At 47.4% G+C, this 12,418-nt stretch overlaps 1 protein-coding gene and 1 long non-coding RNA gene across 4 annotated transcripts in view; one reads left to right on the forward strand and one right to left on the reverse strand.

Moving 5' to 3' along the window:
- The window catches only part of Wipf1 (WAS/WASL interacting protein family member 1), a 106,640-nt gene that overhangs the window by 550 nt on the left and 93,672 nt on the right, over positions 1–12,418 (forward strand). The window lies entirely within an intron of this gene.
- Positions 5,766–12,158, reverse strand: LOC129671372 (uncharacterized). Its single transcript, XR_008719345.1, has 3 exons — positions 11,928–12,158; positions 11,223–11,385; positions 5,766–6,387 (listed from the first exon to the last, which is right to left on the reverse strand). It is a non-coding gene; the product is annotated as an uncharacterized LOC129671372 (long non-coding RNA).

Consider the following 12,418-nt stretch of genomic DNA (forward strand, 5'->3'; position numbering starts at 1 on the left):
TCCCAGGGCGCGGGAGAGAGACACGGATGCCCCGCGCGCCGCGGGGCCGCCGAGCCGCCCGGGGCCGCCGAGCGGCCAGGGAGCCGCGCCCCGCCGGGCAGGGCGCGCCGGGGGGCCGCGGGGTGGGGGCGCGGGCGGGCGGGAGGCCGGGACCCCGGGGCCGTCCGCGCTCTCCCCGCGGTGCCCGAGCCCCGCCGATGGCCGGCGGCTCGCAGAAGCCCGTCCTGGGGTTCCCGGGCGGCCCGATCCCGGCTCTGGGCGCCCCCGGGTGCTCCTGGAGGCGCGGGCGGGCGGCCAGCTCCGGGCAGGGCTGTGCGCCCCAGGGCCTCTCCCCTCAGCCTTCCGACCCCCGCCTGAGCACGCTGTCCCTTTAGAAGAAGGAACTGTTAAAGTTGTTGGTGCAAAGGAAATCCGAGAGGGATGACCCAGATCCTCGGCTTGCGCCTAGACTTTGAACTCGGAGTAACAAAAGGCGTGTCTGTGTGCAACCTGGTTGGACCAGGTCTTCCTTAATCTCCAAGGAATAGTCACCCCAGGGCTGTGGGCGCCTAGCCCCTCAGGGTGTCCGGAGTGAGCGGGCCTGGTCTCTTTCTCTGAAAATTCTTGCCCTTCACCTCCTTCTCCAGTTCCTGAGCGGGGCTGCAGATAGCGGCTCAGGGACGGCGGACACGTGTGCAGCTTGGGTAGGTTTGTTTATTTATTTATTTAGAGTTTCCATGCGATTTGAATACTGTAGTTTCACGGGAAGTCACTGATGGATAGATTTTGCCACCCCGAGAATGCTCATTTCAACAGCGGATACATCACTTAAAGGTGTCTTCCGTTTAGGCTGGCAGATCACCTTTTGACTTCTTAAAGAGAAAAAAAATCTTGCGTAAACTCCCAGCACTCTGCGTCTTACGGTCCCCAGCTCCCTGCCTGAGTGTCCTAATCACTCACGAGGTTGAGTCACTCAGAGACACGGGGCTGGTGCGCCGTGTGGACCCCACGCACATCCGTGAGCGCCCATTGGCGCTGAGGAGAAGCTGCAGACTGGGTTTTGCAAATAATCTCGCATCAGCTCAGCAACGTCGCCGTCTTCCCTGGGAAGCCATAGCTTTTCTCCCCGGGAACCCCATGAGCGTTTTTAGATTGTGGGATGGAGAGCAAAGAGACGTGAAAGCAAGGTCAGACCAAATCCTGGGGCACTAGGAGGGATGGACTTATCTCCAGCTGGAGGCATCTGCATCTTCTTTGAGTTGTTCATCTCACACATTTGCTCCTGTGCATTTAGCTGCTTCCCAATGCCCTTAGACCTATGGTCGTGTCCCTCGGTTGGCAGCTGTCCACGACAGGGCACGAGGACACAGTGGGCTAACAGGGTATGAAGCCGCAAGCAAGTCAACACAAGGGTAACTCAGTCAGCGTGCATCGTCTACCACCAAGGTCAGGAGCAAAAGCGAACGGCGGGAGAGTTGGTCGTGAAGAGAAGGATGCCTGGTGCCTTTTAAGTTTACTTTGTCAAGGTGCTCTGGCCAGCCGAGAGCCAGCTTTCCTGAATGACTGTGAAACTGTGCCATTGTCTCTGATCTCTGATGTGTGCCTTCCATGGTGAAACCAAGTATTCTATTCTTTTTATACTTTTATTCTCAAGTAGGTGAAGTGAGCATTTTTTTTTTTTTTTAAATCTGTTGTTGTAACCAGCTTGTTTTCTAAGAACCTGGGGATCTGTCTCCCAGAGCTGGGGCCTTCCTGGAGCCTGTCCTCAAACGGAGAAGTAGATGTCTAATGGCTTCCATGCAGAGGCCCTCTCTGCAGCTGGCTCCCAGCAACCCACAGAGTTAGGCCACCGGCCCCACACATGCCAATGAGGTAGCAGTGGGACTCAAGCTGCTCTTTGAGCACTGAGGGTCTCTATGAGAAGATTTAGTTATGTTCTCTGCTGGGTCGAGGGGAGGCTTAGCTCGGAAGGTTTGCCCCCGGCTGATTCTCATCACCACCGACAACCTTGTCTGAAATAGCAGGGCTGCGAGGCAGATGTGGTAAGGTGGAAAGGAACAAATACAAGGGATTTCAGGGAGTGAGATCACTTCCAGCTGGTGGGAATCCGTCCGCCACTGGTTGGCTCCCTCAGCAATTATTTAGCATTTTGTATGTGCTCGCCATGGAAAGATTCGAAGGCGCGCTCAAGCTCTGCCGCCCTGCCGTCCTGCTTCAGTTGAGAAACACCCCTGGTTTCGCTTCCCTGGGACAAAGGACTTCCTCACGGAGCCTCATTGTGCTGCCTAGCCCTAATGCGTGTAGTTTCCCCTCACCCTGTGGGTATTAGGTCAGGCTGAGATCACTAACTGACTCATAAATAAAATAAAATAAACTCCAGTTAGTTAACCATGGTATCTTAACCGTGTGTGAGCAAAAGCTTACAAAGGCTTAACTCTGTGAGTGTAGAGTGAGGGCTGTCAGGTTCTGTTTTGGTTTGTTTAGTACAGGGGTCTTGGTAGGTAACCTTGGCTGGCCTGGAACCTGCAACACAGACCAGGCTGGCCTTCCTCCTGCCCCTCAGGTCCTGGGATTACGTGCATGAGCCTCTTGAGAGCCCGCAGGTGATGCCAGTGTGTGCTGAGCACAGCTCCCATGTGGTTGCTGCGTGGACCATGAGGTCTACTTGATCTTGTGTTGGTACAAGTACTCTGTCTTACACGGTCTTTCTCTCTTTCCCCCTGAAGTGAAAGCAACAGTCTCCACACAGAGGATTGCAATGAGGGTCATGAACTTAGCAGGCTATGTACAATGGTCCTGTTGGTGTTTGTGGGCCATTATCGTTAACACTATTATAATCAGTGTTAGCACGGACACAACCAAATCGCCTACCTAGAGGAGCTGCTTTTAGTATAAGTTAACATAGAAACGATCTCTTGGATGTCCATGGTGTATCGCGTGTTCCATATCTATCATGCAGCCCTAAGGAAGAGAAGACTCTTGATGTCTGGGTTGGCAGCAGGTTGGCAGTATCTGCCCGCCCAGTAGCGTCTACTCTGCCCAGGTTTTCAGGGCAGATTAAGGACAGGGAATGCTGAGATAGCACGCATCACTTTCGTAGCCCTTTGGCGCCAGGAAATGCTGGCTGTCTTGTGGGAGTCACCTGGTAGCTTTCCTTTATAAGAGGGGAGAGTAACCAAGGTATTAGATGGTTGGCCTCAGGCCAAGCAGCTTTGATCTCAGGTGTGGAGCCTCAGGAGCCCAAGCCGGAGGCGAGAATATCATTGTTTCTAGTGGCCGGACATCTTATGGAAACACAGTATTACAGAGTCTGCCCATCGGTCACAAACACTTATTGAGATGTCAAAAGCAACAGGCTTTGCCACTCATTGAAAGAATGCAAGTAAGAATGAAGGAGATGTAATTACCTACGATTTTTGTATTGTAGTTTTGATTGCTAAGACTGTCTCTGGGTAACTTAAAAAAAAGATTTGTTTGTTTTTATGTGCATTGGTGTTTTGCCTGCATGTATATCTGTGAGAGAGTACCAGATCCTTTGTAACTGGACTCACAGACAGTTGTGAGCTGCCATGTGGGTGCTGGGAATTGAACCTGGGTCCTTTAGAAGAGCAGCCAGTGCTCTTAACTGTTGAGCCATCTCTCTAGTCCCTCCATGTAATATTTTGTTTTGTTTTGTTTGTTTGTGTGTGTGATTTTTAGAGGCAGGGTCTCTCTGTGTGGCCTTGGCTGTCCTGGACTCACTTTGTAGATGAGGCTAGCCTCAAACTCACAGGGATTTGCCTGCTTCTGCTTCCCTGCTGGGATTACAGTCGTGGGCCACCTCACCTGATGTAACATTTTAATGCTGTTTATTATAAATGTATTTTTTTTTCTCTTTAAACAATCTGGTTTTTGAGTATAATTCTTGAGTTTTTTTCTTTTGATTCCTTTTATTTTTCAATTATATTAGTGTACACTTTTTTTTTTCAGTGCTGAGATTTGAACCCAGGGCTTTGACATGCTAGGCAAGACTCTACACTACCATTATATTAAATTCTTTAAATTTTTATTTATGTAGGTATTATTGGTTTTTTGAGACAGGTTCTTCTGTGTAGTCTTGGCTGTCTTGGAAGTCACCCTGTAGACGAGGTTGGCTTTGAACTCAGATGCGGCTGCCTCTGCCTTTCAAGTGCTGGCACTAGAGGTGTACCGCCACAGCCTGGCCCAATTATGTTAATTTAAGTGAATGAAATTCTTTAAATCTTCCAGTGACTTTGGTGTCACCACAGAAATGCAAGTGTCCTTGGAGACCAGGATCTCGTGGAGCTGGAGTTAAAGATGGTTGTGAGCCACCATGTGGGCACTGAGCCATCTCTCCTCCCTCCCTCCTTTCTCTCCTTCCTATCTTCCTTCCTTCCTTTCTCCTATGTCTCTTCTTCCTTCCCTGCCCCTTCCTTTCACATTACCACTCACACGTCCTTTAGTTGACTCATTTAATATTCATGCAATGCCATGAGGTTCCTGTTTATTGTGAAGCCTGAGGCTGAGCTGCATGGCTAGTGACAGGGTTAGTATTCGGAACTGGGCAGTCTTATTCCAAACCCTGAACCCTGAGCTCTTCACTCTGTCAGCAGCCTTATTGGACACTACTCTCCTCTTCCTGGCTTCAGCGAAACTGTGCTCCCCATTCCCATTTGAATACCTTTACATAGTCAGTCCCCTGCCTTCTCCTCATTTCTGTGGTGGGTTCTACAGATGCTGAGTCCTGAAAGGCAGCTGCAGTGACATGGCTTGTTTAATGGTCGGAACGAAGGCTACTTAAACCTTAGGGGAGTAGGTAGGGATTTCGGGGTGAGCATACATCATTGGCCAGGGCCAGGGTGCTGGTGATGCCTCATTTGCATAAGTAAATATTCCAGGTGCTCCTGGACTTCACTTTATAAGGGAGATTTAACCTGGCTACAGGCTACATGGCCTCTTCTGGTGGGCAAAGGTGGGGCACTGTGCCGCAGGCCAGGCAGGCAGGGGTGGGAGCAGCCATCCTCCTCCTGCTAATCTCAGGGTGAGATTTCTGGGGTTTGGACATGCTTCGACCCACTCTTGCTCTTGGTGGGCTCCTCTGGTCCCACACACAGACTTTTCAGATTGGTTACAAATCTCTAAGACAGAACCAATAGGCTTTCCACAAAGGAGCATGGCTAGAGGCACCTGGCAAGCATGGCTCACAGAGCGAGAACTTACTCCTGCACCCTGAAATGCCCTGCTTTCATGACTCGTTCCTCTGTCCGCTCCTGTCACTGTTAGCTCGGCCCTCACCTGTGCAGGATTTCTGCTCTGTCCTGTATTGCAGTCTTTTCTGTCCTCCAACCCCACCGCATGCTAGCCTGCAGGCTCTTTAAAGCAATCACCTTTTAAAAACCTCCATTTTTACACTTCCTCCCTGGAAACGGTAGTTCGATTATTAATGGCTTGCTAAGCGGTGGCAGATCTTTCACTGTGTCAGAGTTGGGGTGAGTGACTGCTCTGTGAAACCAAGACAGGTCCTTGTTTTGCAGGGAACTCTGATCGTTTAAAGATGATAGGAAACACATTTCAACCTGAAACTGAACTTTCACCATCAGTGATCTCTGTAAAGTGACTATCATACACTGGCCAACATTAACTGTCCCGTATCTTTATTGCCAGGATAGGAAATAGTCCTGATAACCCAGGATTTGTGTTCTTGTTGAAGGTGAAAATCATTATCGGAGAACCCAAGAGGTGATATTTTCTGTTTGAGGGGGCGGGAGCGGGGGGGGGGGGGGGAAGGGAGGTCCCTAAAATGAGGTGAATAGGGACAAAGAGCCTCTGACTAATCACAGGAGTATGTCCCCTGAGGTGACACAGGCCAACAGCCAGGACCATCCTGTAGGAGCACCCAGAAGTTAAGACCCAGGCCTGAGACCCTGCTACATGCTCAGGTTAAGAAAAGTCCAGGGATGCAAGTTATTTTAGGAAACAACCCTCTCCCTCGAACTCATAGTGACTCATGAAAGGGGGGAAAGGTGGGGGACAGACGAGCCAATCAAGGGCGTCCAGCCTGGTGTCCTCTCCTTTAGATCAATCAAAGCTGTTTCCCCCAACTCCCATGTATAAAAATGGCAGCTGTCCTCTTGGCGCTCCATTTTCAGGTCCCCCTCATTCGATGAGAGCTTCTTCTTTCACTTGCGGAATGTCTCCACTCATTGGCTGTGACTCATTCTTGTCCCTGAGAGGCGAGGGCTGATCCCGGACCTCTGTAGCAATGGCTGTGTTGGCTTCTTCACCTGAGTGTGAAGGCCCCACCTGTGGCTGAGACGTTTAAAAGCTGAAGGGCACCAGCCTCCCTGGCCACTGACTTCTTTTGAACCTGGGCCACAGGCATTTCTGTCAGGAAAATGATGCCCGAAGCTGTAAAGGAGAGGTACGTGGAACAGGGAGTTCAAATCCAGTTTTCTGGGCTAGTGGAGTCAATCATAACTTTAAGTCAAAGTTGATTTTTACATTCTTTTAATTTTCCTTACACCAATGATACATACTCCTTTAAAATGTGTCTATGTATGTTAAAATAGTCTCCCGTAAGCAAAGCTTGTCACTTTAAATATGTATATTCCATCTAGCTTCTCTCTCTGTGTCGCCTTGGCTGTCTAGACTGTCCTCCAACTCACAGAGATCTACCTGCCTCCGCCTTCCCGGGAGTGCTGGGATTACAGGCGTGTGCACCAACCACACCCGGCTATGACTAATATTCTTGTAGTGAAAGGGAAAAAATTATCACTGAGCAGTGAGGCATTAGTGTTTTGGGGCATGCCACTAACTCCTCCTCTTCCTCCAGCGCCATCAGCATTACATTGTGCTGAGAATCAAACCCAGGACCTTCAGCATGCTAAGCTCATGAGGTGGTGTGCCATTCCAGCCCTCCGTCCATGCTGTCGATTAGAGCTGTGTAGCATTCTGAAGTTGGGATGTTTTTAATTAGTCCTCTATTGGCCTATCACAGTCACTCATCAGAGCATTCACTGCTAATCAGTGACTCTCAGCTCACCTGTTAGCTTTTGCTAATGATGCCCAACCAACCAGCCATTTGCTCTATGGCAGAATGCATGCCACCCTTTACTGTTGAACCTGCATAGACCAATGGGCAGCTGGCTGAATTTCTTGGGTTTTTGGCTGCTTGTGTTTCCAATGACCTCAGCCCACTTCTTAAACATCCCAAACATTTTCTTGTTGATATATGCAAGAGACTGTGTATGCTAAACAAGGAAGTTAGACCTGCAAAGGTCAAAGAGAGCAGACTGACTCCGAGTGATACAATGTTGAAGTGTTACATTAGCCATCAAATAATGCTGAGGAAACCTTGGGTCTCTCCTCCCCCAGCAGAAGAGATTTGCATGCCGAGGAACCTTGAGAAAACATGTACCCTGGCTATTAACTCTCTGAGAATGTAAGCAGTGAGAGCAGTGTCTTGACCACAGTGGTCATGTGTTTAGAGATGGGTAGGCAGTCAGATCAGCCCGGGGAAGCAGAGAGAGGCAACAGCGGGCTCTTAAACAGGCCACATCCCATCAACCCCCTCACCCACCGTTGGGCAGGCAGTGGGAGTGACTTCCAGGAAGGACATAGTAATGGATTGACCACGAGAGTGTGGAGAAGAAAGAAAAGAATAAACCAGTTCTCGTCCTGGATCTCAGACAGCAGGCTGAGGAACATTAAGACAAGTGTCCACAATCCTTGATTATATTTTTGAGAACCTAAAAATAGGCAAAATAGTTGAAGGCCTTTTAAAGACTTTAAAAATCAGTTAGGTGGTTTATTTTAGTCAGGGCCTGTGTGTGTCCATTACAGCTGGAATCTGATTATCATGCATACACTGCTAAAGAGAAAACCCAGAATAGAAGTTTTAAATAATACTGGGTCTTTATAATAAACTCTCACATTGTTCTTTTTGCTAGTGTTAGCTTTACTTATTTTCAAAATTCACATTTTGTCCGAGACAAATAAAAAAATTAGGTTGAGGCTTTATGGAGCTTCTGTTATTGTAGATTTGAGAGTTAGAAATTTATTTTAGACAGTATAATCCTCTTTTCCCTTAATCTATTTTTGAAGAGGAACTAGAATCAAAGAAAATAATCATTCATGATTGAAGAACTGTGAGTATAATATTATGGTCTTATTTTAACAGTAAAATTCCTTTGTATGTGGAAATCTTTTTTTTCTTTTTGAAAGATTTATCGATTTATTTTAATGTATATGAGTGCTCTGTTTTCACGAACACCTGAAGGGGGAATCAGAGCTCATTACAGATGGTTGTGAGCCACTAATTATGTGGTCACTGGGAACTGAATTCGGGGCCTGTGGAAGAGCAGCCAGTGCTCCTAACCGCTGAGCCATCTCTCCAGCCCATGTGTGGAAATCTTCAGTTGATCCTCTCCATTTGCTGTGGTGAAACAATGTATGTTCCCCCTTGGAGCTTGGGAGAAGTTTTGTTTACCGATAGGCAGGCTTTCCGCATTTGTGTTGTGGTCTCAGCCAAACATGAGGTTCTGTCACTTTTCGAAATTTAGAGTTTTTTAATTTGTTCAGATCACAAATGATTATGTGCCTGCTAGCTGAAGAGATGGCTCAATGGCGCACATTTGAATCTCCACCGCCCACGTAAAAGCCTGGTATAGCCCTGCATGCCGGTGACCCTAGCATTGCGTGGTGAAGACAGGCAGATGCTGAAGCTCATGGCCAGCCAGCCTGGCATCCACAGTGAGCTTCGGGTTCAGTGAGAAACCCTGTTCCAAATACGGTAGAGGGTAGCACCTGCTGTCTTCCTCCGGCCTCCTATTGTACTCACACACAGACACCTGTACACCTCACACAGACATAATTTTTGAAAAGACAGAGAAATATGTCTAAAAGTTGATTTTCTCCTCTCTCTGAAGTTCTCACTCTCACGGTCAATCAGTCTGAGTAGTGCTGGCTGATAACTATTGATAACCACATTCCCACAAACAGCCTTTTGTACTCAAAGCAAATTCTACATACTAGTCTGTTTTCTTTTCTTTCACAGCACTAGGGATTAAACCCAGGATCTCAAACATGGCTAGGGAAGTGGTCTGCCAGTGAACTCTACCCTCAATTCCAGGCTACAATTTTTTGAAATATAATAAAACATTGTAGACATTCTCTATGATTAAAAAAAAAAAAACACCTCAGTTATAGCACAAATGTTTCATATTCTGTAACTTATCTCCACATTCATACTGTTTCAAGTTTTCTTCTGCAACAGTAGCTCTGAGAACATGTTCTCCATGTGTGTATTTGAACATGCTAACACAGAGAAGCTTTTGTTTCTGTGTGTTGGTCCCTGCAGTGGTTATTGCTTTCCAAGAGCTGTAACAATTCACAGTCTCGCCGACACTATTTGAAACTTTGTTTTCCTACACTCTTGCCACACAATTCATTTTAGAAATACAAACTTGCTAATCTCCCTTTCCTGATTTGTTTCGAAGGATTCGGATTCCGTTATGGAACCGTTGTCATTATCTCTGCCTGAAGAAAAAAAAAAGACGCTCATTTGAATTGTTCATGCCTCATCTTTTTCTTAATTTTTTACATGTATATATGTTTGTCTTCTAGGACAAGAAAAGAAAAACTTGTGCCCAGTCTCACAAAGCTTGATTGTTCTGTGCTAAACTAAAATAAAACACTTAATTTCTATTTATAATAAAGCAAATAGAGACCTTTCAGTCCCGATTTTCTCCTTCTAAATGTTTATTATTTAAGACCTTGTCTCGGGAAATAAAAATGTTTTAATAGGAGGAACAGAAACTGACCAAGTACAAAGCTAGGAATACTTAAGGAGTCTTAAGTCTACAGAGCTAGTCTGGGCTACCACTTGAATCCAAAACTCTGGGGACAAAGGTTCTTTGAAACATTCGATGTAGGCTCCGCAGAAATTACACAGAGGAAAAAGTGAATCATACTGCTGCTGAAAGCCCCCGCCCTCCTTGCCCCTGCTTATTTTCCTGGGAGGTGAGACTAGATTCCACTTCCCCTGTCCTTGTACTCACTGAGTTCATTAAACAATTATTTGTATGGAACTCCAGCAGTACACTGGCTAATCAGAAACAGCTGTACAACTGTTTATACGACTAGGATAACTAAATCAATCAGCAAGATATTTTTGTGTTTGAGTAGGTCAGGCCAACACTGTGTTGTCCAGAATAACAGCGTTTTGTAACTAACCTTATACAGATGGGGGGAAAAAGAATCACTGGATAGCAGAAGTTGGAATTAAACATGAGAAAACACTGTGGGTCCTTGATGCTACCAGACTAAAGTGCTACTGTATCTTTAATGTTAATTACTGCTTAAAAGGCTAGGAAGATTCATAAAGGGACATTCTTCTCTCTTAGACTCTTCTCTAAGGGTTGGGTCCCCAGAGTAAGTCTGAATTGTCCTTGTCAATGTCCCCAAAAAGAGGTCTGTCCATTCTGCCAGACTTCCAGGACTGACACAAGTCCAGGGCCTCATGCTAAGACAACTTTGTAGACCAGGCAAGCTGACATGTCTGCTAGACCACATCAGGCATGGGGACATCTGTCTCCTAGGAACGCTGAGCCAGGGTTCTATTGTGGTGAAGAGAATTCCTCTGACCCATGTGTCCTTGCACAGCAGCTGGGTGCATGCACAGAATGTGGCCTTATTCCTGGGGCTTCAAGCGGTCAATCTGAACGGAGACTCCAGGTCTCTAAGGTGGAAGGCTTGATGATGGGAAATGTCCATGCTCAGGAGCTTCACCTGTGCTTCAGTTATGAAGAATCCTGGCCCCACAAGGTCACATACCAATCTGCCCCCACTAAGCAGATGGAGAGAGGGTGCCTGGTTGACACTGAGGTGGCACTAACCTTAGGAGGAGCTGTGTTGGGTTTTAGCCAGCGAGTTGTGTAGGGAAAGACCTTTCCACCTACTTCCTCTTGCTATAGAACACAATCAAACACCGAAATGTGCAAACCTTGCCTTCTCTGGGGGCCTCTATGCTGGTACCTAATGGCAGCTGTTCTCTTTGCCCCTCTGCTTCCGGTCCTGGACTCCCACCAATAACCAGAGATAGTGGAGACCCTGGACATTGGTGCTCTTCTCAGATTTAAGACTCAATTTTCAACCGGCTCAGCGACACAGTCCCATTCATACCCTCTGTCAAAGGTGGCACTGGAAGGAACAGGGCAGTAGAAGAAGAACACAAATGCTCTCACCTTTCTTGCAGGAGAGTCAGACCAACTTGACAGTGATGCATCGCTATGCAGGAGAGTCCAAGGATCTGTAGGTCTCTCTGGTGGAACAGACTCCTCAGGAACAATCCTGAGTGGGTACTCTTAACTGTCAGTCAGATCTGAGGAGCGTGGAATTTGGCTGTGCCTTTTTTTTTTTTTTTTTTTGGTTAAGTAATAAATAAGGGAAAGAAACAATTTCTCACTGAGCGAAGATAATATATGTGTAACATGTAACGACCAAGTTAGATTTTAGCAACTTAGACATCTTCATTTATGCTGTATGTGCTGAAGAAGAGACATAAACTGGAACCATGATCTTCCTACAATACAAGGAGGCTTTTGAGTAATATTACTTTTCTAATACTTAATAGCTGTATTATATTGTTGTACACTATAGGCTATAATAATATTACTTCCTTTTGAGATGGGGTCTCTGTCACCCTGTCTGACCTGGAACTTCCTATGTAGACCAGACTTGGCCTTGAACTCACAGAGATTCTCCCGCCTCGGCCTCCCCAAACGCTGGGATTAAAGGTATGTGCCACTATGCTTGGCCCATAATAATACTTTTTAGTAGTATTACTGGTAGAGATGAGGCTTGACCTAAAGGCACGGAAGATTTTGTATTACATACAGTAAGAATCAAAACCCCACTCACTAGGCCTACACACATCCTTCATTACCTACCTTTGCTTGCACACGAACATTCAACCCGAACCCGTCTTCCTCACCATGTGTGTGCACCTTCTCATGCGGACTATCGCTCTAGGAAGTATTTCAGCTCTGACCAGGAAGCGCCGACCCCATACTTCCTTGGTCAAGCCCGTGCATTGCTGCGGGTCTCTCTTCTGTATGTAAAGGCATCGCTTCCTGATGAGCCCTCTGAAGTGAGTGTCCCAGGGCAAACCTCACAGGCAGGGCCTGCGTGCGCCGGATGTTTGCCATGGGCAGCACCGTGGAGTCTGGCCTGCGGTTGGTGGCCCGTGGCCTGCTCAGCTCAGACAGCCAGTGAGAACTGATCGCTGAGCTTGAAATCGCGAGACTGGTGCTGGCGGCACAGGGCTTCCGGTTGCGCGGGGGAAGGTTCCAGCTCAGCACACTGATGTGTGCTTCCCCTGGAATCTCAGATGCCAGAGAGAGAGAGAGAGAGAGAGAGAGAGAGAGAGAGAGAGAGAGAG

This window comes from Psammomys obesus, unplaced genomic scaffold (assembly GCF_907164565.1).
Source record: "Psammomys obesus unplaced genomic scaffold, mPsaObe1.curated_primary_1811, whole genome shotgun sequence".
Classification (NCBI taxonomy): domain Eukaryota; kingdom Metazoa; phylum Chordata; class Mammalia; order Rodentia; family Muridae; genus Psammomys; species Psammomys obesus.